Source organism: Martes martes, assembly GCF_963455335.1.
Source record: "Martes martes genome assembly, chromosome: 2".
Lineage (NCBI taxonomy): Eukaryota > Metazoa > Chordata > Mammalia > Carnivora > Mustelidae > Martes > Martes martes.
The window spans coordinates 23,006,651-23,034,245 of record NC_137889.1 but is presented as its reverse complement, the minus strand read 5'-3'; positions in this window follow the sequence as shown (position 1 = coordinate 23,034,245).

Genomic DNA, 27,595 nt, shown 5'->3' with positions numbered 1-27,595 from the left:
TCAGGTAAATGGGAAAAGCAATCAGTGACTTATTCAATCCATTGGAATTGTTCATTACCTACAGAATAGAGTGCACTTTCTACTGCATCTATGGAAAGAGTGTCATACTCCTATACTCGTCTACACTTGCCTGTTTTCTTCCTTGCTCAGACATGCCCTTTTGATTCCATTGGCTTTCATCCAACTATTCCACATAAAGATTAAATGTGTTGATTTTACTAGGCCAACTGTAGTAGAATGATAAGCTTTTCGCGAATATACTGGGGGAGGGGACACATTATTTAAGGACTGACCATAATAGTAAGCATTAATTAAAGATTGTATTACCATACCACTTTATATTAAACTAATGGAAAGGAATTCACTATATATTTATAACATAGGATCAAAGAAATATTGCATAAAATTATAGAGTACTGACAGAGAACCTGATCTTGTTAGGTTATTTAAATTTTCTTTTTCAAAAATGCAACTATGTAGTGTTTTTGAAGAGTGGAAGAGTTAATTAAGGCAAAGCGTACATGTCTAAGAATCAGGTAAGAACACTTTTAAAGACTCTAGTACTATGCAACCCTAAGAGAGCTCATAGCTTTTTTGAATCTGTAATCTCATCAATAAAATGGACACAAAGCTGCCTCGTTTTCAAGATTGAAATTCAAATGAAATGAAGTAAAACCAAGTTTTCTGATTATAGCAAAACATTTATGCAATAAACAGTAATTTGATGTTTATGGTGTTTAGGTACTGTGGTCACCTATAGTCACTATAGATAGTGGAATAAATTCTTAACTGCAGCAATATAATCTAAATAGGTAGTAAATGTTGTGATAAAAACATTGCAAAGTCTTTCAGGAGTACAAAAAGTTGGATATAGTGAGAAATGAGGTTGGAATAAGTTAGGTAGAGAGTATAAGGGCATTCAAAGATAAATTAAAGAGCTTGGTGGTTACTTACAGCAATGTGCTGAGAGTTTCTAAGTATAGGAAAAGTATGATAATATGTCAATGTAATAAAGATGGTGGTTTTGGACAAATCAGAAGAGCAAATATAGGAGTTACGGAGATTGCTTATCTTGCTACTTCCAAAATCCAGACTGCTTAATGAGCTTCAGGTAGAGCCATCAGCACAAAGAGGAAGGGATGGTGTTTCTGTTAACTATTGTCACCTAACAAGATACCTCAAGCTCAGTGGCTGAAGCTAAGGATGATGTTTCTCATCAGTATATGGATTAGCTAGATGGTTCTGCTACTGGCTCTGCTGGGGCACATTGCTGTGGTTGCAATAGTACTATGGCTGAAAATCCTGCATGGTTCAAGATGATATGATATGATATGATATGATACAATACTTAATAAGAATCATCTAAATTGCTTTGCATACATGAAAACTTCTTGGCCTCATCCTAGATTTACTGCATCAAAATCATAGGGGATTTTGTCCAAAAAATTGTCTCTTTCGCAGACTCCACATGATTCTTACGCACCTTAATTTGAGAAATTTGGGGGAAAATTCTTCTCGTCTCAAATATTAGAAAAGAAAGAGGAAATGTAGGTTAACCAAAGTTTCAGTGCACCAGTGTCTGTGCCAGATATTTAAAATACATTCTTTTGTTTAATCCTCACGACAATCCTGTGATGGCCATAGTAAGGTCCTCATCTCTAATTAACTAGCCCAAGAACATACAGATAATAAGTAGAAGAGCCAAACATTTAATTTAGGATTTTCTAGTGAACAAAGTGAAAGAAAATCCCGGACAGCGTAGGAATTGACAAAAAAAGAAAAGTAATTCGAAGGATATTAAAGGAAAGGGAATACCTGTGCTTTGTTTTCTCTATCTGGCAAGAGACTCTGATGACTGTTTTATGCAAAAAGACTTAGATGAGCAGTTTGAATTCTGGTACTAATCTACATGAGAAAAATCAGAGACAGCCAAAACCTTAAAAAATCATCTATGCTCTATAAGAATTAAAATACTTGTAGTTTTATACACATTTCTTTGAAGTTGTTTAGAAGTGATTTTTCAAAGGTTCTTTCTCTATTTTCATTGAGAATTTGATCTAATAAATATTTGAATGTCTTTGTCATGATAAGGGGAACATTTGTTGAGTGCTTACCACATGCCAGGCATTATGTTAACTACATGCATTTTTACGACATTTACCAGTAATACTACCAATGAGGTAGCCCATTTTACAAATGAGCAAATAGTGGCACAGAAATTTGAAATAATATGACCATGGCTGTCTTCAGAACCAATATTCTCGGGCAGTAAACTCTCTGCACTTTGTTTCTACTTTAGCCATCTAATGCTAAATAGTTTTTGAGTGATAATGGTCTTTGAAATCTTTGTATATGTTTCTTACTTGATAAGTTGGAATTCAACTTAATGTCTAAAAATGTAAACCTATTGCCTTCTCAAGGTCTCTGAATGAAGTAATCTGTGATTAAAATTGAGTTTTACAGGGATATTTCCCATGAAGTTAATAATACACAAGTAATATACTTTCTGCATCCCCCATTGGATAAAGTGTTCTGTAATCTATGTGTGCCTACAAATTATGGGAAAGAGAGTGTAAGAGGGAAGGTATAGATTTGGGAGTGGAAAAATGTGAGTCTGAGTTCTGCTGCCGCCGCTTTTTAGTTGCATGATCTCGAGCAAAATGTTACCCTTAATTTTCTCATTGTAGAGGGAGTATAAAAATAATTTCCCTCCCTTTTTAAAAAAGACTTGATATGAGGATCAAATGTGATAGTAAACATATGTGAAATTATTTTTCATCCATAAATTGAGTGCTGTATTTCACTTTTAAGGTATTCGAACTTTATCCTTTAGAATCATCTTTAAAATAGGATTAATTACAATGGACTCTTCTTAAGTAGTAAGAAGTCTAAAATTAATGACACTTAAAACTCATATACCTTTACAACCTGCAAATAATTTTAATCTTGGTATTGACAGCATTCATTATCAATAGCTGTGATACATTTTCTCAAAGTTTACAAAATGCTACTCCATGCTTTTGTTTGTTCTTTTTCAAAATGAGAATAAATCTGCTTTGTTAATTTATTGTGAATATGAAGTTAATAAAGCATGAAAATGTATTCTATAAACTAAGAAAAGCTACATAGGTGCTATTAACTATTATCCATGATTTTGGAAAATGTATTTTGATAAGCAATGAAATAAACATTATTTTAATCTTTTGTTATCATCTTTTTTATCTCATAAAATTTTTGGAAACAGCAGTTTTAGGTTCCTAGCAAAATTGAGTAGAAGTCACACAGATTTACTACTTATACCATGTCCCCACAAATGCGAACCTCTCCCGCTATTGAGCTCCCACACCACACTGGTACATTTTGTTACAGTCAATGAACCCCAACTGAATGACATTTTCACCCAAAACCCATAGTTTACACTAGGGTCCACTCTTGGTGTTGTACACTCTATGAATTTTGACAGATGGATCATGGCATATACCCAACATTCTAGTTTCATCCAGAATAGTTTCACTGCCCTAAAAAATCCTCTGTGTTCTGCCTATTCTTCCTCCCTCCCCTCTGACAACACTGTCTTCAGAATTTTTCTTTTCTAGAATGTCATGTAGTTGGAATCATAGAGTATGTAGCCTTTTCAGACTGGCTTCCTTCATTTAGTAATATAATTTAATTTTCCTCCATGTCTTTTCCCAGCTTGATAGCTTCTTTCTTTTTAGTGCTACATAATATTCCGTTGTCTGGATGTACCACAGTTTATCCATTGATCTTTTGAAGGACACTTCAGATGTTTCCAAGTTTTGGCAATTATGAATATAAACCTGCTTTAAATAACCATATGCAGATTTTTGTGTGGATATGTTTTCAACTCCTTTGGGCAAATACCAAAGACATGATTGTTGGGTCATATGGTAAGAGTAGGTGAGTTTTGTAAGAAATGGCTAAAAGTCTGGTCCCAGGAATTCAGCTAGATAGCTATCAAATCATTCTGAACACCTGTGAACTCAACCAGAGATCAAAGAAAAAAATAGCTGCAACTCTACAAATAGAAAAGCAACCACTTTCTACAAGTGAAGTGAATCCCAGGCCATATATGGAAAGATAAACCATGGCGGGGAAAGAGTCTCTGTAAGTTAGCTATCAGGAAGTGATATAGCAGCTGAGTGCAAAATCAGAACTTTCAGAACTCTGCTCCAGTGAGGGATGCCCCTGCCTGAAAGGTGCTCAGGTAGTGAAGCGGGGGTGAAATCCTAGGTGGGACAGTGTAGTCTCAGGATCCTCGGGCTCACAGGACAACTGAGGGTTGCCTGAGTGCAGCAGAGTTCCCGGGCAGCAGAGTAGGGAAGCCAGCTGCAAACAGCAAGCTCAGGATGGGTTCTCAGCTCTGGGTCGCCATAAACCACAAACTGGGCTCAGTCGGATGACTGCTCTCCAAGCAGGGATCCAATGAACAGCAGAACCACAGAGAACTCCCCTTGCTCCCCCAGGAGGAGTGGTGTGAGAGTGCACTGCAGGAGTGTTCAGTGTTTGGAGACTCCAAAGGGGTTGTGTGCTTGAGATAGAAATGCTCGGTCACAGGCTCGCTGAGCACAGAGGTGGGCCAGGGACTATGGAGACAGGAGTGATTGACTGCTTTTCTCAGAAAGCTCACAGAGAAGTGGGGCCCTGAGCTTTCAGTTCTGGGGCTGGAGATTGGGAGGCCGCCATTTTCATTCTCATCCTCCAAAGCTGTGTGGAAAGCCTTCAGGGAACAAAACCCACATTGAGAAACCAGAGCAGATTATTTTGCCTGGTCCCCTGGCAAGGGCAGTGCAATTCTGCCTCAGGCAAAGACATTTGAGAATCAACATAACAGGCCCCTCCCTCAGAAGATCAGCAAGAGGATCCAGCCAAGACCCAGCTTACCTATCATTGAGATCTGCAAATCTCCAGCACTAGGGAAATATAGCATATATAATTAACGTTTTTTCCCCCCATGATTCTTTAATCTTTCAATTTTAATTTTTTTCTTCTTTCCTTTTATAACCAAATTCTTACTTTATCAACTCTTTTAAAAATCTTTTTGAATTTTCATTTTTACAGTTATGTTCTATCTTTTCATTATATTATATATATGCATATATGCATATATATGTATGTGTGTATATATATGTGTATATATATGTGTATATATATAAATGTTTATATATATATAAATTTTTCTTTCCTTACAATTTTGAGATGTAGTGTCTTCTAACAGAACAAGATACACTCAGAATCTAGTGTATGGATCTGTTCTCTTAACCTGTCCCATAATATTCTCTTTTTCTTCTTTTTTTCTTTTGTTGAAGTCTTTTTAAATTTTCATCTTTACAGTTACATTCTATCCTTTCAATGTTTTTAATTTTGTATATGTGTGTGTGTGTGTGTGTATACATACATACATATATATATATATATATATTTCTGTCTTTATAATTTTGCAATATAGTTTCTTCTAACAAACCAAACAAAATACACTCAGGATGTAGTGTATAGTTCTCTTCTGTTCACCTGTTTATATTCCTTCTTTTCTCACTCTCTCTCTTTTCTTTTGTCTTTTAATTTTCATTTTTACAGTTACATTCTATCCTTTCATTGTATTTTAAAAAATTTTTGTACATATATAAGTTTTTCTTTCTTTACAATTTTGAGATCTAGTTTTCTAACAAACACCAAAATACACCCAGGATCCAGTGTATTGCTCTATTCTGTTCACCTGTCTAATTATATTCTCTTACTCTTTAAAAAATTTTTTTTCTTTTTGGCTTCAGGTCTCTTCTGATTTGCTTAGTGTATATTTCTCTGGGGTCATTGCTGCTTTAGTATTTTGTTCTCTCATTCATCTATTCTTCTCTGGACAGAATGACAAGATGTGGCAGTACCGACAGACAGGGACCTACTCAGTACAGACAAAAGTAAGATGTCAGAACTAGAGTTCAGAGTGATTATAAAGATACTTGCTGGGCTTGAAAAAAGCTTAGAAAACACTAAAGAATCCCTTTATGAAGAAATAAAAGAACTAAAATTTAACCAAGTTGAAATAAAAAACAGTATTAATGAGATACAATAAAAAATGGAGGCTCTAACTGCTAGAATAAATGAGGCAGAAGATGGAATTAGTGATATAGAAGACCAAATGATGGAGAATAAAGAAGCTGAGAAAAAGAGATATAAACAACTACTGGATCATGAGGGGAGAATTCAAGAGAAAAGTGATACCATAAACTGAAACAATATTAGAATAATTGAGATCCCAGGAAAAGAGGAAATATGGGGGAGGGTGTGGCAGAAGGGATAGGAGAGCAAATTACAGCAAGAACTTCCCTAACCTGGGGAAATAAATAGGCATCCAAATCCAGGGGCAGAGAGAACTCCCTTCAAAATCAATAAAGAGAGGTCAATACCCTAGCATGTAATAGTGAAACTTGCAAATCTCAGAGACAAAGAGAAAATCCTGAAAGCACCTTGGGATAAGAAATCTGTAAACTACAAGGGTGGAAACATTGTATTGGCAGCAGACCTATGCACAGAGACCTGACAGATCAGAAAGGATTGGCATGATATATTCAGGGTACTAAATGAGAAAAATATGAAGCCAAGGATACTTTATCCAACTAGGATGTCATTCAAAATAGAAGGAGAGATAAAAATCTTCTAGGACAAATAGAAACTAAAAGAATTTGTGACCACCAAACCCGTCCCCCAAGAAATATTAAAAGGGATCCTTTAAGTGAAGGGAGAGTCCAAAAGTAACATAGAACAGGAAGGAACAGACAATATACAGAAACACTGACTTAACAGGTAATACAATGACACTAAATTCACAACTTTCAATAGTTACTCTGAATATAAGTGGGCTAAATGCCCTAATCAAAAGACACAAGGTATTAGATTGGATCAAAAAGCAAGACCCATACATATGCTGTCTGCAAGAGATAATTTTAGACCCAAAGCAATCTCCAGATGTTAAATGAGGGGGTGGAAAACCATTTATCATGCTAATGGACACCAAAAGAAAACTGGGTGGCAACACTTATATCAGCCAAATTAGATTTTAAGCCAAAAACTGTAATAAGAGATGAGGAAGGACAGTATATCAAAATTAAAGGTCTATTGAACAAGAAGATCTAACAATTGTGAATATTTATGCCCTACCATGGGAGCAGCCAATTATATAAGCCAATTATTAACAAAATTAAAGAAACATATCAATAATAATACAATAATGGTAGGTGATTTTAACACCCCACTCACAGCAATGGACAGATCATCTAAGCAGAAGATCAACAAGAGAACAAGGACTTTGAATGACACCCTAGGCCAGATGGACTTCACAGATATATTCAGAACATTCCAGTCTAAAGCAACAGAATATACATTCTTCTCGAGTGCAAATGGAACATTCTCCAGAATAGATTACATACTGGGTCACAAATCAGGTCTCAACTAGAACAAAAAGATTGGGATCATTCCTTGCATATTTTCAGAAAACAATGCTTTGAAACTGGAACTCAATCACCAGAGGAAATTTGGAAAGAACTCAAATTCATGGAGGCTAAAGATCATCCTACTAAGGAATGAATGGTTCAACAAGGAAATTAAAAAAGAATTTTAAAAATTCATGGAAATAAATGAAAATGAAAATACAACTGTTCAAAACCTTTGGGATGCAGCAAAGGCAGTCCCAAGAGGAAAGTATATACCAATACATGCATTTCTCAAGAAACAAGAAAGGTCTCAAATACACAACCTAACCTTACATCTAAAGGACCTGGAGAAAGAACAACAAATAAAGCCAAAAACCCAGTAGAAGAAGAGAAATAATAAAGATTAGAGCAGAAATCAGTGAAACAGAAAACAAAATAATGGTAGAACAGATCAAGAAACTAGGAGCTGGTTCTTTGAAAGAATTAATAAGATTGATAAACCCCTGGCCAGACTTATCAACAAGAAAAGAGAAAGGGCTTAAATAAATTAAATTATGAGTGAAAGAGGTGAGATCACAACCAACACTGAAGAAATAAAAACAATTATAGGAACATATTATGAGCAACAACATGCCAACAAATTAGACAATCTGGAAGAAGTGGATGCAATCCCCAAGACATATCAACAACAAAAACTGAACCAGGAAGAAATAGAAAACCTAAACAGACCCATAACTAGCAAGGAAATAAAAGCAGTCATCAAAAATTTCCCAACAAAGAGTAGTCCAGGGCCAGACGGCTTCTCAGGGAAATTCTACCCAACATTTATTTTTTATTTATTTATTTTTTAAAAAAGATTTTATTTATTTATTTGACAGACAGAGATCACAAGTAGGCAGAGAGGCAGGCAGAGAGAGAGGAAGAAGCAGGCTCCCTTCCAAGCAGAGAGCCCTATGCGGGACTCGATCCCAGGACCCTGAGATCATGACCTGAACTGAAGGCAGAGGCTTTAACCCACTGAGCCACCCAGGAGCCCCTCTACACAACATTTAAAGAAGAATTAACACCTATTCTTCTGAAGCTCTTAAAAAAAAAAAAAAAAAAGGAATGCAAGGAAAACTTTCAAACTCATTTTATGAGGCCAGCATTACTTTGATCCCAAAACCAGAGAAAGATCTCACTAGAAAGGAAAATTATAGACCAATATCCCTGATGAGCATGGATGCAAAAATTCTCACCAATATACTTGCCAATAGGATCCAACAGTACATTAAAAGGATTTTTCACCATGACTAAGTGGGATTTATTTCTGGACTGCAAGGGTGGTTCAATATCCACAAATCAATCAATGTGATACACTACATTAAAGAAAAAAAAGACAAGAAAAATATGATCCTCTCAATAGATGCAAAAAAAGCATTTGACAAAGTACAGCATGCTTTCTTGATTAAAACTCTTCACAGTGTTGGGATAGAAGGAACATAACTCAATCATAAAAGCCATATATGAAAAGCTCACAGCAAATATCACTCTCAGGGGGGAAAACTGAGAACTTTCCCCCTAAGGTTAGGAACATGGCAGGGATGTCCACTATCACCACTGCTGTTCAACACAGTACTAGAAGTCCTGGCCTCAGCAATCAGACAACAAAAAGAAATAAAAGGCATCTGAATTGGCAAAGAAGAAACCAAACTGTCACTTTTCACAGATGATATGGTACTCTATGTGGAAAACCCAAAAGATTCTACCTCAAAATTGCTAGAACTTACACAAATTCAGCCATGTGGCAGGATATAAAATCAACACACAGAAATCAGTCATGTCCCTATACATTAACAATGAGAGAAGAGAAATTAAGGAGTCAATCCCACGTACAGTTGCACCCAAAACGATAAGATACCTAGGAATAAACCTAAACAAAGAGGCAAAGGACCTGTACTCAGAAAAGGATAGAACACTTGTAAAAGAAATTGAGGAAGACACAAACAAATAGAAAAACGTTCCATGCTTATGGATTGGAAGAACAAATATTGTGAAAATGTCTATGTTGCCCAGAGCAATCTATACATTCAATGCAATCCCTATCAAAATACAATCAACTTTTTTTCACAGAGCTAGGACAAATAATCCTGAAATTTGGGTGGAACCAGAAAAGACCCCAAATAGCCAAAGGAACATTGAAAAAGAAAACCAAAGTTGCATCACAGTCCCAGACTTCAAGCTCTATTACAAAGCTGTCATCATCAAGACAGTATTGTACTGGCACGAAAACAGACACATAGATCAATGGAACAGAATAGAGAGCTCATAAATGGACCCTCAACTCTATGGTCAACTAATCTTCGATAAAGCAGGAAAGAATATCCAATGGAAAAAAGACAGTCTCTTCAACAAATGGTGTTGGGAAGATTGGACAGCCACATGCAGAAGAATGAAACTGAACCATTCCTTACACCATACACAAAAATAGACTCAAAATTGATGAAAGACCTCAAGGTGAGACAGGAATCCATCAAAATCCTAGAAGAGAACACAGGTAGCAACCTCTGTGATCTCAGCTGCAACAATTTCTTACTAAACATGTCTCCAAAGACAAGAGGAAAAAAGACAAAAACAAACTATTGGGACTTCATCAAGATCAAAAGCTTTGCACAGCAAAGGAAATAGTTTACAACACCAAAAGGCAACTGACAGAATGGGAGAAGATATTTGCAAATAACATATCAGATAAAGAGTTAGTCTCCAAGATCTATGAAGAACTTACCAACTCAAGAGCCAAAGAACAAACAACCCAATCAAGAAATGGACAGAAGGGGGCGCCTGGGTGGCTCAGTGGGTTAAAGCCTCTGCCTTCGGCTCAGGTCATGATCCCAGGGTCCTGGGATCGAGCCCCACATCGGCCTCTCTGCTAAGCAGGGAGCCTGCTTCCTCCTCTCTCTCCCTGCCTGCCTCTCTGACTAGTTGCAATCTCTGTCTATCAAATAAATAAATAAAAATCTAAAAAAAAAAAAAAAAAAGAAATGGACAGAAGACATGAACAGATATTTCCCCAAAGAAGACATCCAAATGGGCAACAGAGCACATGAAAAAATGCACTGTATCACTTGGCAGCAAGGAAGTACAAATCAAAACCTTAGTGAGATACCACCTCACACCAGTCAGAATGGCTTAAAATAACAAGCCAGGAAATGGCAGATGTTGGAGAGGAAGCAGAGAATGGGGAACCCTCCTACACTGTTGGTGGGAATGCAAGCTGGTGCAACCACTCTGGAAAACAATATGGAGGTTACTCAAAAGGTTGAAAATAGAGCTACCCTACAACCCAGCAATTGCTCTGTTGTGTATTTACCCCAAAGACACAAATGTAGTGATCCGAAGGGGCACGTGCCCCCCAGTGTTTATAGCTGCCATGTTCACAATAGCCAGACTATGGAATGAATTCAGATGTCCATTGACAGATGAATGGATAAAGAAGATGTGGTATAGATACAATGGAATACTACTCAGCCATCAAAACCCCCAAATCTTGCCACTTGCAATAACGTGACTAGAACTAGAGGATGTTATGTTAAACGAAATAAGTCAGCCAGAGAAAGACAAATGGTATATGATTTCACTCATATGTGGAATTTAAGAAATAAAACAGAGGATCATAGGGGAAGAGAGGAAAAAATAAAACAAGATGAAATCAGAGAAGAGAAAACTATAGGAGACTCTTAATTATAGGATACAAACTGAGGGTTGTTGAATAAGGGGTGGTTAGTTGGGGGGAAGTGGTAACTGGGTAATGGACATTAAGGAGAGAAAAAAAAGAGTGAATTTAACTGTATGTAAATTGTACCCCAATAAACCTGACTTTAAAAAACGTGAAAGTGTCTCCCAAAGTGGCTGTACTTTTTGGTATTCCTACCAGCAATGAACGAGAGTTCCTTTTGCTCCACATTACTGTTAGCATTTGGTATTGTCAATGTATGAGATTTTTGGCCAATCTAAGAGGTGTGTAACAGTATCTCATTGTTTTTTCAATCTCTAATAATACATAACACGGAGCATCTTTTCACATGCTTTTTGACATCTGTGTATCTTCTTTAGTGAGGAATTGTAGGAATGTCAAGGTTGGAAGAACACCAGCACAAGCTAGAAAGAGGCAAGCAGGGATTATCTCTTTCAGATTTCAAAGGTAGTCTGGCCCTGCTGACATCCTAATTTTGGACTTCTAGCCTCCAGATGTGTGAGCCAATAAATTTCTGCTGTTTTAAACCACCTGGTTTGGGTTATTTGTTATGGCAGCCCTAAGAAACTAGTACATTACTCCCTGGATTGTTTTGAGTATTAAGTTATTTTATGTCTGTAAATTATCAAGCCCAGAGTCTGGTGCATGGTAAGCCTTAAATATAGTGGTTTTAGTAATTTTAATTTGTCATTGCACTGAATTGTGATCATCCTTATACTTGTTTGTCTACAATGAAAGAGACTCCAGGTTGTCTATCATATTATTAATAAAATCCTAATTTTTATCCTAAATTACATCTATTCTAAAAGACCAACATTGATATAGTTAACCAATCAATGATATAGTCCCCTTATCCTTCATTTTATTTTACTCTGTTATTCACATTTCCCTTAAAGAGTATGATTACTATAATTGTTTAAATGTTAAGTCACAAGAGAAAGAAAAATTAAAGCTTTTGCAATAAAATAAATCTTGGAAGTTGTATTTTTGGGCATGTGTCTACATTGATATTACCATTATATATGCTATTCCCTTCTCACAGACATATCAAAGATGTTCTTTGTGCATTCTGGTTCTCAAATCTAAAATTAATTTAGGATGACATAAACATTTCAGTGTTCTTCAAATCACAAATGTTTTTGAAGAGTCATTATACATATTAGAATGCAACTTCTTCATGTATTTTTGATCAGAAACTTAGGAAACAAAGGAATTCATTCAGAGACAACTAAAGCTCAAAACAACATTTTATGTGCATACTGCTAGACCTCACAAGCTGTTTTGCTATTTTAGACACCCATCTGAAGAAGAAATTCACCTGAACGCTGCTTTCAAGAAATGTTTTTGGGTAGTAATACAATCAGGTGATTATAGGTTGAATTATTGCCTGGTCAGTTAGGAAACTATCAAAGCACAGAAATGTATCAGCTGGTGTCTTCCACCACAACATCCTAACAGAGCTCTAAGTCTGACCAGCAGCTTGTTGGGTAGACCACCTTCACTTTATTCAAACACATACCTCTCACAGAGAAAACTTCTTGCAGGAAGGCTGAGAGAGTACAGAAAGAAAACAAAACCGAAAGATGAGAAATTGAAACTAGGGTAGGGGAAGGTAATAAAAAGGGGAGGAGTGTTAACCTTCTAAAGAAACTCTATTGTTCTAACCCCAGAAAGTCATAAATTCAGAGACTCAGCCTGTCACAGACCCAAAGGGTCAAGGAAATCTAAGTCTATTTTGGGATACTAGATCCTGTGAGACAACGTAAAATTACCAAGTAACACATAAGTAACTGAAAAATCCGACCAGCCATCCTTCAACCTTAATAGGTTACTTAATGTCTCCTGTTGCAACAGTGCAACCGAAAATGATGGCTCACTCCCTGGAGGTAACATGAAGGTGGTGAGGAGGCAGAGGAGTCCACTGGGTACAAACAGCTTCACTCTCATCAAAGGCAAATTCTTATTCTCACGCGTGCTCCAAATAATTCACGGCACGATCAGCCTTTAACAAATAATTTACATCCACAGGATTGTTTCCTTTCAAAAAGTCTTTGAAGTTTTTTTTTAATATATCAATCATAAGAAATTTTATAATAATTATTATATATTATATATTGCATGTATAGTATCTAATGTATTAAATACCTTGTGTTACCAACCAGGGGGATTACTTAAATAGAAATCTCTCTGAGACCTCTAAAAAAGGATGAATGTGCTAAACAATAAGAATAAAGGAGCAAAAATTTTTTCTTTCTATGTGTATATTTCAAGAGTAAGGCTGGAGGTCACCAATAAAGAGAAAATCAACAGACGATAACATGCCTAAATATGGATTAGATATAACTCAACGTGGGGAAAGCTTTATTAAAAAATAAGTAGACCTTTGATTGGTAAGGAGACTCTTTGGGCCTATAGGAGATGCCATATTGACCTTTACATACATTTGCAAACATAAAAACATGCGTCTATGCGACTGCTATTTGAAATTGTCACTGATGATAAAGGGTATAGATGTAAATAAATTGCTACTTCAACGTTTCCTCTTTGAATAGATAGACTCTTTCAACACAGCATTGAGGTCCTCAGCTGGCTGACTGTAAGCGTGAGCACATCCTCACAGTCATGGTGATGGAAATTATTCCATACTCAGAAGAGAAAGGATGACTTTTGACACCTGAAAGGTTTTGCAGGTAACCCTGCAAGAAGGTAGGCCCCAGGACTATGCAAAAAGTGGGACTAGTTGCAGTAGACTAGGTTTGTATTCTGTGACCAAGCTCTCTTGACACATCTGCTTCTCACTCTTGTTTCCTGGGGTGCAGAGACATCCTTAGCTCTTTTGTTTTTGAATTTGTAGGTTCAGAAAATGAAGCAATTGGAAGGATGCTCTGTGTAGCCAAAAACGGGGGCAGCTCCATCAGGAAAATGACTTCTGATTCTAGCTCCCCAACCCTGCCCCAACATCGTGTTGCTTTGGTCTCATGACAGGACCTTCCATTTCTGACATAAAGCAATTCATTAGTCTTTTTATCTTCAATCTCCTTTTCACAATCCAATCCAATAATCCTTTTAATGTACTGTTAGATTCTATTGACTAGTATTTTGGTGAGAATTTTTGCATCTGTGTTCATCAAGAGTATTGGTCTGTGATTCTCCTTTTTGATGGGGTCTTTGTTTGGTTTTGGGATCAAGGTAGTACTGGCTTCATAAAATGAGTTTGGAAGTTTTCCATCCATTTATATTTTTTTAGAATAGTTTCAAGAAGATAGGTATTAATTCTTCTTCAGGTGTTTGGTAGAGGGTGCCTGGGTGGCTCAGTTGGTTAAGCAACTGCCTTTGGCTCGGGTCCTGATCTTGGAGTCCAGGGATTGAGTCCCATATTGGGGTCCCTGCTCGGCGGGGAGTCTGTTTCTCTCCTTGACCCTCTCTCCTCTCATGTGTGCGCTCCCTCTCTTAAATAAATAAATAAATAAATAAATAAATAAATAAATAAAATCTTTTTTAAAAAAATAAATGTTTGGTAGAATTCCCCTGGGAAGTTGTCTGGCCCTGGGCTCTTGTTTTTAGGGAGATTTTTGATGACCCCTTCAACCTCCTTACTGGTGTATAGTTGCTCATAATATATTCTTGTAATTGTTTGTATTTCTTTGGTGTTGGTTGTGATCTCTCCTCTTTATTTCATTATTTTTTTTATTTGGGTCCTTTCTATTTTCTTTTTGATAAGTCTGGCCAGGGGCTTATCAATCTTACTAATTCTTTCAAAGAACCAGCTCCTAGTTTTGTTAATCTGTTCTATTCTTCTTTTGGTTTCTATTTTATTGATTTCTGCTCTGATCTTTATAATTTCTCTTCTCCTGCTGGGTTTAGGTTTTCTTTGCTGTTCTGTTCACAGTTTTGGTGAAAATCATCTCTGCCTACCTGCACCTGTGAAGCTGAGTGAGGCTGGAGAAAGATATTTGACTATACAGTCTTACTGTTAGCATCATGACCACGAACTTCAAGTGGCTTCTTAATGCCAGGCAATCACACCATAATTCTCTAGTACACTTACTCCCACACATTCTCTTAGCCACCCTTTACGTCGGTTAGTACCTTCACCCACATATTTGCTTTCATGCCTTTTGAACTTTCCATGTGACTGTCTCAGGCCAACCCTTCACTCCTGCACTAGGTTCCATGTTTCCTCCTCTGCTCAAGGACATTGCTCCAGCAATTCTCCACTCCCTCCTATACATCATCATTTTTTTCTCCTTTACTGAATCATTCTGGCTGGCCCACTGTCTGCTGTTATTTCCTCATCTTAAAAGCCAAAAGCCAAAACAAACTTTCTCTTGATCTCACTTCTATCTGATAAAAGTACTTTTCTTTCTTGCATTGACATCAAGATGCCATAGCCTGTTGATTTCCTCCAAGCTCACTATTCTTCCTCCTCAGTTTCCTTTGCTAGTAGGTCCTCCCTAACTTTTTTTTTTTTTAAATATTTTATTTACTTATCTGTCACAAGTAGGCACAGAGGCAGGCAGAGAGAGAGAGGAGGAAGCAGGCTCCCCGTGGAGCGGAGAACCCGATGCGGGACTCCATCCCAGGACCCCGGGATCATGACCGAGCTGAAGGCAGCGGCTTAACCCACTGAGCCACCCAGGCATCCCCTTCCTTAACTTTTTAATTTTAGAGTACTTCAGTGCTCAGGCCTTGGTTCTCTTCCTATCTTGGATGATCTTGTCCAGTGTTATGGCTTTAAATAGCACATACATGCTGGCGAATCCCACTTATGTATTTCCATTCTGGACCTTCATCTGAACTCCAGGCTAACACTAGATCCAGATGTTGTATTGGAATCTCTTTTTGGTGTCTAATATTGAACTCAACATGTTCAGAAGTACTTCCCCACCCCCAAATTTACTTTACCCAAAGCTTTTGTCATCCTGTTTGTGGATGACTTTTCCATCTTTCTAGTCGCTCAGGCTAAGAACCTTGAATTCATTTTTTACTCCCCTCAACTTTCTTACACCTTCCATCCAATCTGTCCAGAACCCTGTTGGGTCCATTTTCAAACTCTATCTAAAATCTGGCTGCACCTCACTTCCTCCACTGCTATGGTGATCTGAACTGCTGTCACTTTTCACATAGATGGTATGACAACCTCCTTATTGGTCTCCCTGCTTTCACCCTTGCCCTCACCTTCTGGCTGCTCTATTCTCTATACAGCACATATTATGATGCTTTTTATAATTTAACTCAGATTGGGTCACTTTTCTGTTCAAAATCTTGCAACATGTCCCTGTTTAACTCAGTAAAAGCCAAAATTCTTAAAATAACTTATAAGACCCTACATTATCTGCTCCCTTTCCCTACATGTTCTCCTCTTTGATCTAATTTCTTACCCATCCACCCATCTTTACTCTATTTCAGCAATATCCTAGCCTTTAGTATCAATGATTTCCTCTGTTTGGAAAAGACTTCTTCCCATGATCTGCATGACAAAGTCCCTCATCTTCCTGTAGTCTTTGCTATTATTTAACAGTATGTAATAGTAATATTTATTACATCTGACTTCCTACCCCTGCATGTCTGATTCCCCTTACCCTACTTTACATTATTTTCCTATAGGCATTCCTCATTTTCTAACATACCAGATAATATACTAATGTGTCATTTCTATTTCTATTAAATGTCCCCCTTCCTCTTTTAGAATGTAAGCATCCGGCAGGCAGGGATCATGGTTTTGTTCACACGTGGAACTGAAGTATCTAGAATAGTCCTGGTCGGTCACGTAGTAGGAGCTCAATGCCTTTGTTTTGAAAGAATGAGCAGGAATGTAATTCTGTGTGATGTTAAATCTGTTTTCAAACATTATATTTGAATTTAGATGGATACATTCAAGATATGGTAGAGAGAGCTCATGTAAATACTTGATTTTAGTACATTTAATTCTCTTTTTTATAGCTTCTAAGAGATATCCCAGCTTTCACCAAAAGTTTAGACTTTGGTTTTGAATGTTGTGCTGCCATCTAATGAGGTAAATATAAATTACATAAGTTTTTTTTTTTCTTCTGCTTGTTGCTGTAACTTTTTCTTCAAAAACAATACTCACTAACCTTCACAGAGTCACAAGACTTGAGAAGAATGTTAACTAGCAAATTCTGATCCAGAGCCTTGAATGCATGCAAGTAGAAGCATGTAAAGAGCTCTCTCGGAGTCTGAAAATACCCGCTGGACAAAGCTGTTGCAGAGTAAAAGATTATATCAATTACGAACGTATTATCTTTACTTCAAATAACATTTGCACTGGAAAATGAAACAAATCACTTTATGGGTCACACTTTTATTTACAAAATAAACCTCTGGTCTGACCTGGTACTGACCTGAAACACAGAGAAATTTCTTTGCCATAATAATGGCGCTTAAAGGGAAAATTTGCAAGAGGCTTGGGGAGTGAAGTGAACTGTATTTTTTTTTCTACTTCTGGGGCTCTAAAACAGCTTACCTGCGGCTGGAATTTTAGAGGTAGTACACCACAGTAGAATGACTTTTGCATGAAATATCTCACAGGACTATAGACATGGTTAAACTTTGAGGACCTTTTAATAAATGGAGATACTGAGGCACAGAAGCCTCTCTGTTGGTCTTGATTGGTTAGGAACAACATTTTGGGACCCCCAATGGAAGACCCCCTCACAACTTGAAATATCATATACAAATTTATTGCTGTGGCTCCATTATCTGTCATTTTATAGGTGCTGTGCATATGTACGTTTCCAAATGACTAGAAAATTGTCCACAGTATATTGGCCATCTAATCCACAATCTGTCTTCAATTCATATCTTTTTTCCTCTTCCAAGAAGTTGTTCCTCTACCCTGTCCTTTGTGATCGCTAAGAAAAGTTTCTCCTATTTGCTTTAGTTTCTTTTATTTTGTGTATGTTTTATAAATTGTGTATGTTTAGAACATACATAATCTTGAGTTTTCCCCTTTTTGAAGAAGGGACATCTTAAAAAATCACCAGTATTTTATAGACCTCAAAACCAAGTAGTTTTTTTTAAAAATTAGGGATTGACAATCTGAAAGGGGATAAACACAAAGTGGAAAATCAACATACTGGCTAAAAGTCTATGCAAAACCTATACTGGAATGGCTACTTAAATGCATTTTGAGAAATCCATTCTCTTACAAATTTTTAAAATTATCTATAAATGAATTTACCAAGAAAACATCTGTATAAGATTCCAAATCATTTGAGATTTTGATGTGGTAAGTCCAAACCAACCCTTAACAGCCTCTGGGTTACGATGTCAGCTCCAGAGTTACGAGGCTAAATCTATGTTCCTTCATACTCCATAGTTCATTCTGTCTACTGAAATGCTTGAAGCTCCATTCTATTCCTACCTTTACCGCTCTTCTTCTGTCTCATGCCTGGAATCTGAACTTGAGAATTACGATGACCTGTAGTCATCACATATGTGGTGGAAACCCTGCTTTAAGTGATTCAACAGTTTTGACCATGCTTTTAGAGATTGAGTTTTGTCTCATACTCTTTACTAGACCTGAATTTGTATTTAGAATGGAGTACTAATTTATTTAAACCATGTTATGTGTCTCAAAAAAAAATCCAAACCTCCCTATTTTTATCTTCTCAGAAGCAATAGCAATCTATTGATAGGTTTTTGGGGGTGCACGGGTTGCTCTTTATGGTTTAAGAAATGTGAGCCATGTACTGTATTGTTCACCTAATATAATTAACATGTGAGTCAAAGTGGAAACTATTAAATTATAAAGGATTGTTATCTTCATGATTTTTCCTTCTAGAAACTTTGGTTTTCTTCAAATTATGTGAAATTAACATTTAGTTTATTTCTCTTTTATGGTTCATCACCAGTATATTGTAGGGTATATGACAGCTCTAAATAGGTAGAGGATAACTAAAGACCTCATTGAGTCTCCCTTTCCTGTTCAATCTTTTTGTTAATTTCTCCCCAACTTGTTCATTTGCTCAGTGTTCAGTCCTCCAGGTAGATGAGAACCATCTCCTGTCAAGGGTATGAGTAAGCGCGAGCTCCCGTCAGAAACTTGAAAACAAGGGGAGGAATTTAATTGGAACCTACTCTCATTTCAACAAATAATTAAAGAGGGTTGAGTCTGTGAACCATTTGTGAACCAGAGCATGGAAGAAGAAGGGGTGTGACACCGAAGAATTTGCTCATCCTTATGGATGAGGGTTGGTCTAAACTCACCAAGATGTACACTGGGGCAGTTTCAAGTGAATGAATAACCATACCTTTAATGAACACTAATTGTTCACCAATAATTATAATTAGTTTTTTGCAGTGCATACTTAGTGATGTAGAATAAGGACATTGGCCAATTACCAAGGAGTCGGGAAAGGTTTATCCAAAACCAAAAGATTTTCTCCTAAGCACAGTTCTATAAATGTTCATGTCTTGTAGGAAAATGCCTATTTTCCTTTAGTGCTTGACATGAAGTATAGCTTCCTGCCCAAACCTAATCCCCGACTTTATACATTTCTTTCACAGCACTTAGCACTATATAGATCTTTTGCAGATGATTGTGTGTGTGCATATGCACACGTGTGTGTGTGTGTGTGTGTGTGTGTGTCTCCCCCACTAGCCTGTAAGCCCCCATGGGGCTGGAACAATGCCTCTTTTGGTCATTATTGCACCTCCACTGTCTATCATAGTGCGCAGCCCATGGTAGGTATTCAGTACATAATTGTTGAATAAATGAAACGGACCATTTATATTGTATATTTGTACCAGAAAATGCTTAAGTATCACCAGACATGTCAGAATCCCGGGGAGGAGCACAGTTTTATGTTCAAATTAGATCTCTCCCATTTCATATCCCTATGTCAAAAAAATAATACAGATAGGAAGGAAGAAGGGCTTGAACACATTCAAGGTAAACTAATGGGGAGCTTCTTTTCTTATAGCAACTTAGAATAATAGAGAGAGTTCTTACCATGAGTATACTGTTATTCTGGTAATGGCAGTGGAATTAGCAAGGTAAAGACCAAAGTTCCATGTGTTCCATTAAATGGACATAATGATCTAGAACAAGTAACAAGCTTCACTTCCCTCATCTTAAAGTTGAGGTGGCTGGACTACATGATGTTTAGTTTCTTCCCATTTACAGATCTTGTGTCATATTCTCTTTAATAACCATGGGCACAGAGATTGGAGATTTCTTTAACAAAAATGGAGGACAAGAGATGATGGCTATTCTAGAAAACGTGACACTCAATAAAAAAATTTAAAGAACTTAGGAAACTCATGGGAAAAAAGCATAGATAGAGTCATCAATCTAAAAGAATCCTATGTCAGGATCAAGCCACAAAGACGGTACATTTAGAATATACTTCAGTTCACAGTACTGTCAGTACACAGCTGGACTCTATACTCTGCTTCCTATGCTGGGAATAAACTTGGACTAGCTCTGTTTTTTCATTCTTTTCCCCATCACACCCAAAAGAGGCAAAGTCTCAGGAGTAACGAATCAGCCAGTGTCTGTCTCTTGCTCATGTCCTGGCTAACCTGGACTATCTGTCTCCTTCTCTCTCCACAGAGGGAACCAAGGCCTTGTTTCCTCTCTTGTGTAGCTGATCAGTTCTGGGGAGGCAAAAATAACAAACTTCTGCTGTATCCATCTTGTGATGAAGTTACAATCTAGTGAGATCTTTGATCCTACAATTCTGAGGCTGATTGGTGAAGCTTCCTGGCATGAATGGAGAATATATGTCTTAGGTAGAGCTACAGGATGAATGGTTTATGTGCTGACCTTTGTTGATGTGCAACACAGCATACCCACTGCCCAGGTTTTCCAGAGGGTCAGAGGATGCTGTAGGTTTTTGACACTGTGGGCGGCAGCACAGAGACCACAATCATTGGGAACTATGTTTGTTTTCTACTCCTTTGCTGACTCCATTTTCTTACTGCCCTGGAGCTTTGAAATTTGCCTACTGCTGTGGTAATAAAAATGCACCCCACTGAAACGTGCACCATGGCTGCTCATGTGTTATCTGGTAGTCTCAAGGGATTCTTGGTTAGTAAGGGGGATATGTAAAGGTTTCAAATTGACTTGATCTTATTTAAAGAAATAACCTGATATAATTTCAAGCATCCTTTTGTATTTCAAGCATCCACTTTAATCTGCTAACCTCCTCAGTTCTGATCCTCAGCATTTCAATGGTATCTTCTAATATTTGATTTAAACTTTGTAATTTCATGTATGTCTATATAAAGTTATTATGAATCCTTTATGGATAATACCTATAGATAGTAATTTACTCACTTAACAAATAAGTCAGAACATGCAGTGTTCTAGGTGCTGAGTATACGATTAATTCACAAGACTCAGTTCTTATTCTCAGATAAGATTGAGAGAAAGTGACACCCATGCATATATATGTATCTACGTGTGTGTGTGTGTGTGTGTGTTGTAAATGGAAATGCCCAAGATAAAAGTATACCCCAAAGGGAAGCTGAATAAGACTAATTAAGTGAGAAAAGGGAATAAATCTATAAATGGACATTTATACATAAGTACTCATTTTGGATTAAATGCAAGGCTCACATGTTTATATAAATTCACATGGCATGTACATTTCCTCAGTTAGGGCTGTGTTTGCAAGCTCAAAGCATCTAACATTGCTAATATGTGTACACATATGCCACTGGGTAGAACATTTGTTGGTTCACACACAAAAATACAGTGCTGATCTCAGAGCCATCTGTCATATGCTTGACTAGATGGTGTTAGAAAATTTGCAGATCTTTGAGGCAGCTGAAGAGTGAGATGTTGAAATAATATTGAATCATATTCCCAAGATTGGGAAAGGCTTAGAACTATTTGATTCTTCTGGTTAATGACCACTGTTTATCTATTTAAACCTTACTCGTTGTGAGTATGTGATCAAAGACACAGTGTAAGGAAAGCGGGCAAATATTTCTGGTTTCCTTTCCTGCTTCCCTCTATCTTTCTGTTACCCGTTTCTATCTGCGAGGCTCTGTACTACGTGCTGGCGTATGAGGAAGAATAAGAGATCCTAACCTCATGGAACTCAATTTCTCTCAGAGAAAGCAGACACGACAAGAAGTAACTATAACACAATTTTATAAGCACAACAATAGCAGAATGACAAGAAGTAAATATAATGGAATACAATAAGTACTATGATAGCAGCATGAGCCAAGATTTGGGAGAAGGGAGAAATGAACATTTAATTGTTGCCGTCCAGCAGGATTGTGGGAATCTTCACAGGAGGTGACACCTGACCTAGTTGTTGAACGATGGACAAGATTTTGCCTTGTTAGGGGATGCATCAACAGGGAATTGCAAACTTCAGACAGACCACACTTCCTTGTCATTCAAAAGGAGCCTACCAAGCCCATGTTCAATATCTTAAGAACTTGAGGACATATGTTAATGCTGAAGCAGCAGGTTAATATAATTGTAAAAACTGGATTAAAAACTTGGACCCAACTCTGGGTATAAAGCTGACATGGGGAAGGAAAAGAAAAATAGTAGTTGTTGATTGTTACTATTCCAGGTGCTTAATATAGCTCATCTCAATCTAAAAATCAGTGAGGTAGGTTTTTAGTACTTACTCATTTTTAAAGATAGGAAAAATGCTCAAGACCACTCACTCAGCAGTAATGGCCAGTATTTGGACTTGGATTGTTCTGACCGAAAAAGTCAACATAATTTTCTCTGTACCCTGTCTCCTCTATGCCCCTGTCTTGACTATACAATATGCATATACATACAAATGCATAACATTATAAACAAACAAAATTCATACATACACACATAAAGCCACACACACATGCATTATGTTCTTTACCATGGTATGAGTCTATGTCGCAGAGATATTTTTTCCCACTAACTTAAATGATTTGAAAATAAAATATAAATGCCTTATTAGAGAATAACTTTGGAATTTTATGTGAGTGGATATTATCAGCCCTAATTCTGGTTTAAACCATGCTCTTTTGTCTCATTTTGGTACAAAATATCAGTAGGACAGCCCATACTTGTGGCGAGATTCGACCCATCACCACATCTTTTTACTGACAGGCTTTCAACACATAGCTCACTTACTGTTTACTAACACTTACAAGTGTTAAAATCTTTCATGTCAACAGTTTGGGGATCTGGCTGTTGAGTCAATGGGGGCATTTTGTTGACTTCATAGGGTTTTTACAAAGGAGATCAAAGGGATGCATTATGTTTCAATACATAACTTTATAGGACAGATGGAATCCACCTTGAAAGACCCATGACACTTAAAGCCAGATTACCAAAAGTTTCAGACACTAAAACCTATTAGCTTGCTCGAACCTTATCCTCACACTGTCAGCACGTTTTAGCTTCATTTATAGGTAGTGGACAATCCAGTGTGAATTTTAACTACTTGCCAAAGTTCAAGCATGGGTTAGAAGGATGGCCACTGACATATAGGTTGTTCTGGTCATGCTCTGGTTTGGTATGTGGACTTTTTTCTTGAAGGGTTATATCATACAAATGACTAAATCACTTTATTTGAATATAAAAAGTACTCACTCATGACTTTTGGGAAGAATTCCAGAGTTTGATATTTGGCTAGGTGGCAGCTTCACAAATCTGTTCTATCTCTATTAAGAAAAGAGCATGAAAGAAAGTTGTTTTCTTTTTCATCTTCCAGAAACTCCAAAGGGATTCTGCTCGTGCCCACATCTAACATTGGAAATGCACACAAACTTTGAGCTTTCCCCCTCAAGCCTTGAAACAAATTGCAGTGTTATAAGTGAGGGTGGTATACCTGAATATCCCTGTTTTTTAATCAATTAAAAGAAATGATTTCTGTGCTTCCAAACCATTGTGAAAGCACATCAAAAATCTTGTTTTGTGAAATCCTTTTAGCTATATATGGTAATTTTAATTAATTATTTTATACATTAAATGCTTTAAAGTCATCTTGCTGTTTGATGACGTAGGCATTTAGCCCAGTGTTTGAAAATATTTCTTAAATGTAATGAAGTCCCAATACTTTATTATCTTTTACATATAATGCTATTTTAAATGGTGCCGCAAAATGAAATCTTTTGGATTTTCCATAATGTGATACTTCACGTCACAGAATCATTAGAATTTTTCTTCTTCTTTTAGCAGTTGGGTTAAATGTTTTCCCAAACAGATAACTCTGTTTGTTCATTTCTCTGTGACGCATCTATTTATCAACTTAAGGTTTCAAAAGAGTAGATTAAAACGACTGTATACTATTTTTTAAATGGTATGAATACATATGACACTAAATTAAGTGTGCAAGTAAATGTGTAAAGGCCATAAATTACATGTCTGGCATTTGTGAGATAACTGTATCTCAAAAATGTTTTTTTTTCCAGAAATATGTTTCTGCTCTACTTATGCTTGATACATTTTCTAGGAATAACATAAAAATTGGCTACCATACCTGCTACCAAATGTCATAAGTTTAGTTTCCTTTAAATAATCATTTATCTTTCTTCGGTGTTTTTAGAACTTCCCTTTCCCCCTCCCCTCAGTTTTGTTTAGGAGCAACTAAATTTTTTTTTCTATGTATATACAGTTTCCTTCGGAGCATGTTGCCAGATAAATTCTATGAACTAAGCGTTTAAACCTTGGAATATACCGCAGGTTTTTCTGCCTGCTCTTCCGAGCATCACCCTTTGAAGACTGTGCTTTTCCACTTCTGTCTTGTGGGGACTCATCGCGAGCAGAGGAGGTTAAAGGCATCCACCCATCCAGCAGGTGTGTAGCTGGAAAGCTCCGTCTTCTTTTGTTGGCAGCGCTGAAAGCGCAGGTGTTGAACCTCAGCCTCCTCATTCCGTTTGATAGTTCAGCTTTTGTGAGCGTCAGGTGGGGACATTTACACTAAATCTGGAGGGAACAACCTCTCATAACTTTGTTTTCTAGTCTGAGAAGCATAAAACAGATTTTTTTTTTTTTCCCTTGACTGGTTTTAAAGCTGGAAAGATTGGTGTGGCTTTACCTGTCAAGCGTCTAGGTAGAAGTCTTGCTTTAACTTGACCATAAAACAGATACAATTTATTCCCAATTAAAAAAAAAAAAAGACATGAAACAGTTCTAAGCGGAACACTAGCTATTTCTAGGATTTAACCAAGAGATCCTGGGCAAAGTGAATGCTTTGCCCTGATTGGAAAATATACCACCGTTAAGACACTTCTATTTGTTTAGATCCTTTGGGTTTAAATTATAATTGTACTTTGTTTTTTATCACACTATCTGTCACCTTAAATTAAGATGTATGTAGCACCAGGTCAGAGGCACTGAAGAAAATCACCCTTTAAAATACTGAAATTATCTCCAGTATCCCTTGGCCTCCCTGGCTCCTATCCAGCCGTCACTTTTGCTCCATGATTCATTCTTGTAATGTTAACCAGCTGTTGATTTAAAAATCTATTGTTGCTGGAGTTCACTGAGGGATTTTTGGTTCTTTCTGAGATAGCCCAAACAACATAATAATGATTTTATATTCTTTATACAAAACTATGTTATTGTCATTCTTCTATCCAGATGGAAAAGCGCATCTGAGCATGACAAAATGGAAAATGACAAAAATGGAAAAATAATTCCTGTGTTGGTGTCTCATGGGAAAAGCATCAGGAAAGTTACTGTGGCTCCAGAGTACTCACATGTGACCACACGGATTTCCCTAAATATTTTAGTACGATGTATTCCTTTTCTCTAACCCATTAACATTTCTGTCTATATCACCCAAGGGAAGAGGCCACGTGACTCAACAAATGTCAATAATTTGGAAAATTAAAAATCATTTGTTCTTCTGATTAACTAAATTCATTTATCTTTTAAATCACAGAAATGAGTAGTAAAACGAAGCCATTTTATTCAAGGATTTTATTTTATTTATTTATTTGACAGAGACACAGTGAGAGAGGGAAAAGCTGGCTTCCTACTGAGCAGGGAGCCCGATGTGGGGCTCGATCCCAGGACCCTGGGATCATGACTTGAGCAGATGCTTAATGACTGAGCTCCCCAGGCACCCTATTCAACGATTTTAAAATATCCTTTACGTATTTTAATGTTAAACCTTGTTTATGATACAAATTAAATATTGAGTATTGTCATAAAAATTTTAATGTAAAGAGTGAATAACTACATACATTAGAATAATGATAAGAGCTACTATCAATTTGGACTCCTTAAATCTTTATGCCAAGAATTATTTAAGCTATGAGAAAACTGAGAATAGGAACATTCACGTAACTTGTAGTCACCCAGCTAATAAGTGACAGCTGAAACTCAAACCCAGTCCCGCTGACTTTCAAACACCTTCTCTTTCTACCATGGTTCTTGCTTTTCAGTGAAGTAGGAAAATAAAACTATTAAAAAGAAAGAATTAGAAGCACCTGGGTGGCTCAGTCAGTTAAACATCTGACTCTTGATTTCAACTCACGTCATGATCTTAGGGTTGTGGGATGTATCCCCTTGTGGGACTCTGTGCTCTGCTGGGAACCTGCCTCTCCATTTCCCTCCCCCTCTGCTCCTCCCCCCTTACTCATGCATGCCCCCCCAAAATCTTTGAAAAAAATTATATAATAAGGTGTTAGAATTAATTGTGTTTTCAGGTTAGAGTACATTCATTAACAAAATCTGTAGTGGGTTCACTGTATTACCAGAAGATTTCTAACACACACACACATGCACACACGCACGCGGGCATTTGATTGCTTTAAGAGTTTATATAGGAAAACTGAATTGGTGACATTATAAAGCACACTTCCTATGTGCTTGAAATGGATGGTTTCATTCAATTATCGTAACAATCCTATGAAGTCAATATTTCCCATTTTACACAGATGAATACACTGAAGGCTAGTAATTTAACAAGCAAGCAGGAAAGCCGGGTTTTGAACTTAGCCCTCTTTAATGCTAGGAGCTAGTAAGGCTATGTTGCATGCTAGCCTTACTCCATAGACCAGTTTTTTCTGCACACATTTGAATGGAAAAGATTCACAGGGTTTGAGGTTAAATTTAAACTGAGCCCAGGATATATTACAAATGTGGTATGTATTTGTTGAATTAAATCTACTATGAATTTTCTGTGTGTGTGTGTGTGATTTGACACTGTCTCCCAAAATCATAGGGAAAAAACCCCAGCAGTTAATGAGGGATTCTAGTGTAGTTATTGAAGTTTTACTGTATCTTGGTTCTTACCACTGAAAAAAGATAATTGGAAAAGGAACAGACAGGAAGCTGGGCCCTTTCTGCTCAGATGCTGCCTTCACTGCCTTAACACGCCCTTTGCTCCAGAGTCTGTTTGCTTTGGTGAGAACGGTGGGTACAGATTTGGTCTGAATTTGGCAGGATGAGAGATTTGTTCTTTGTATTTTCTGTGATACTATT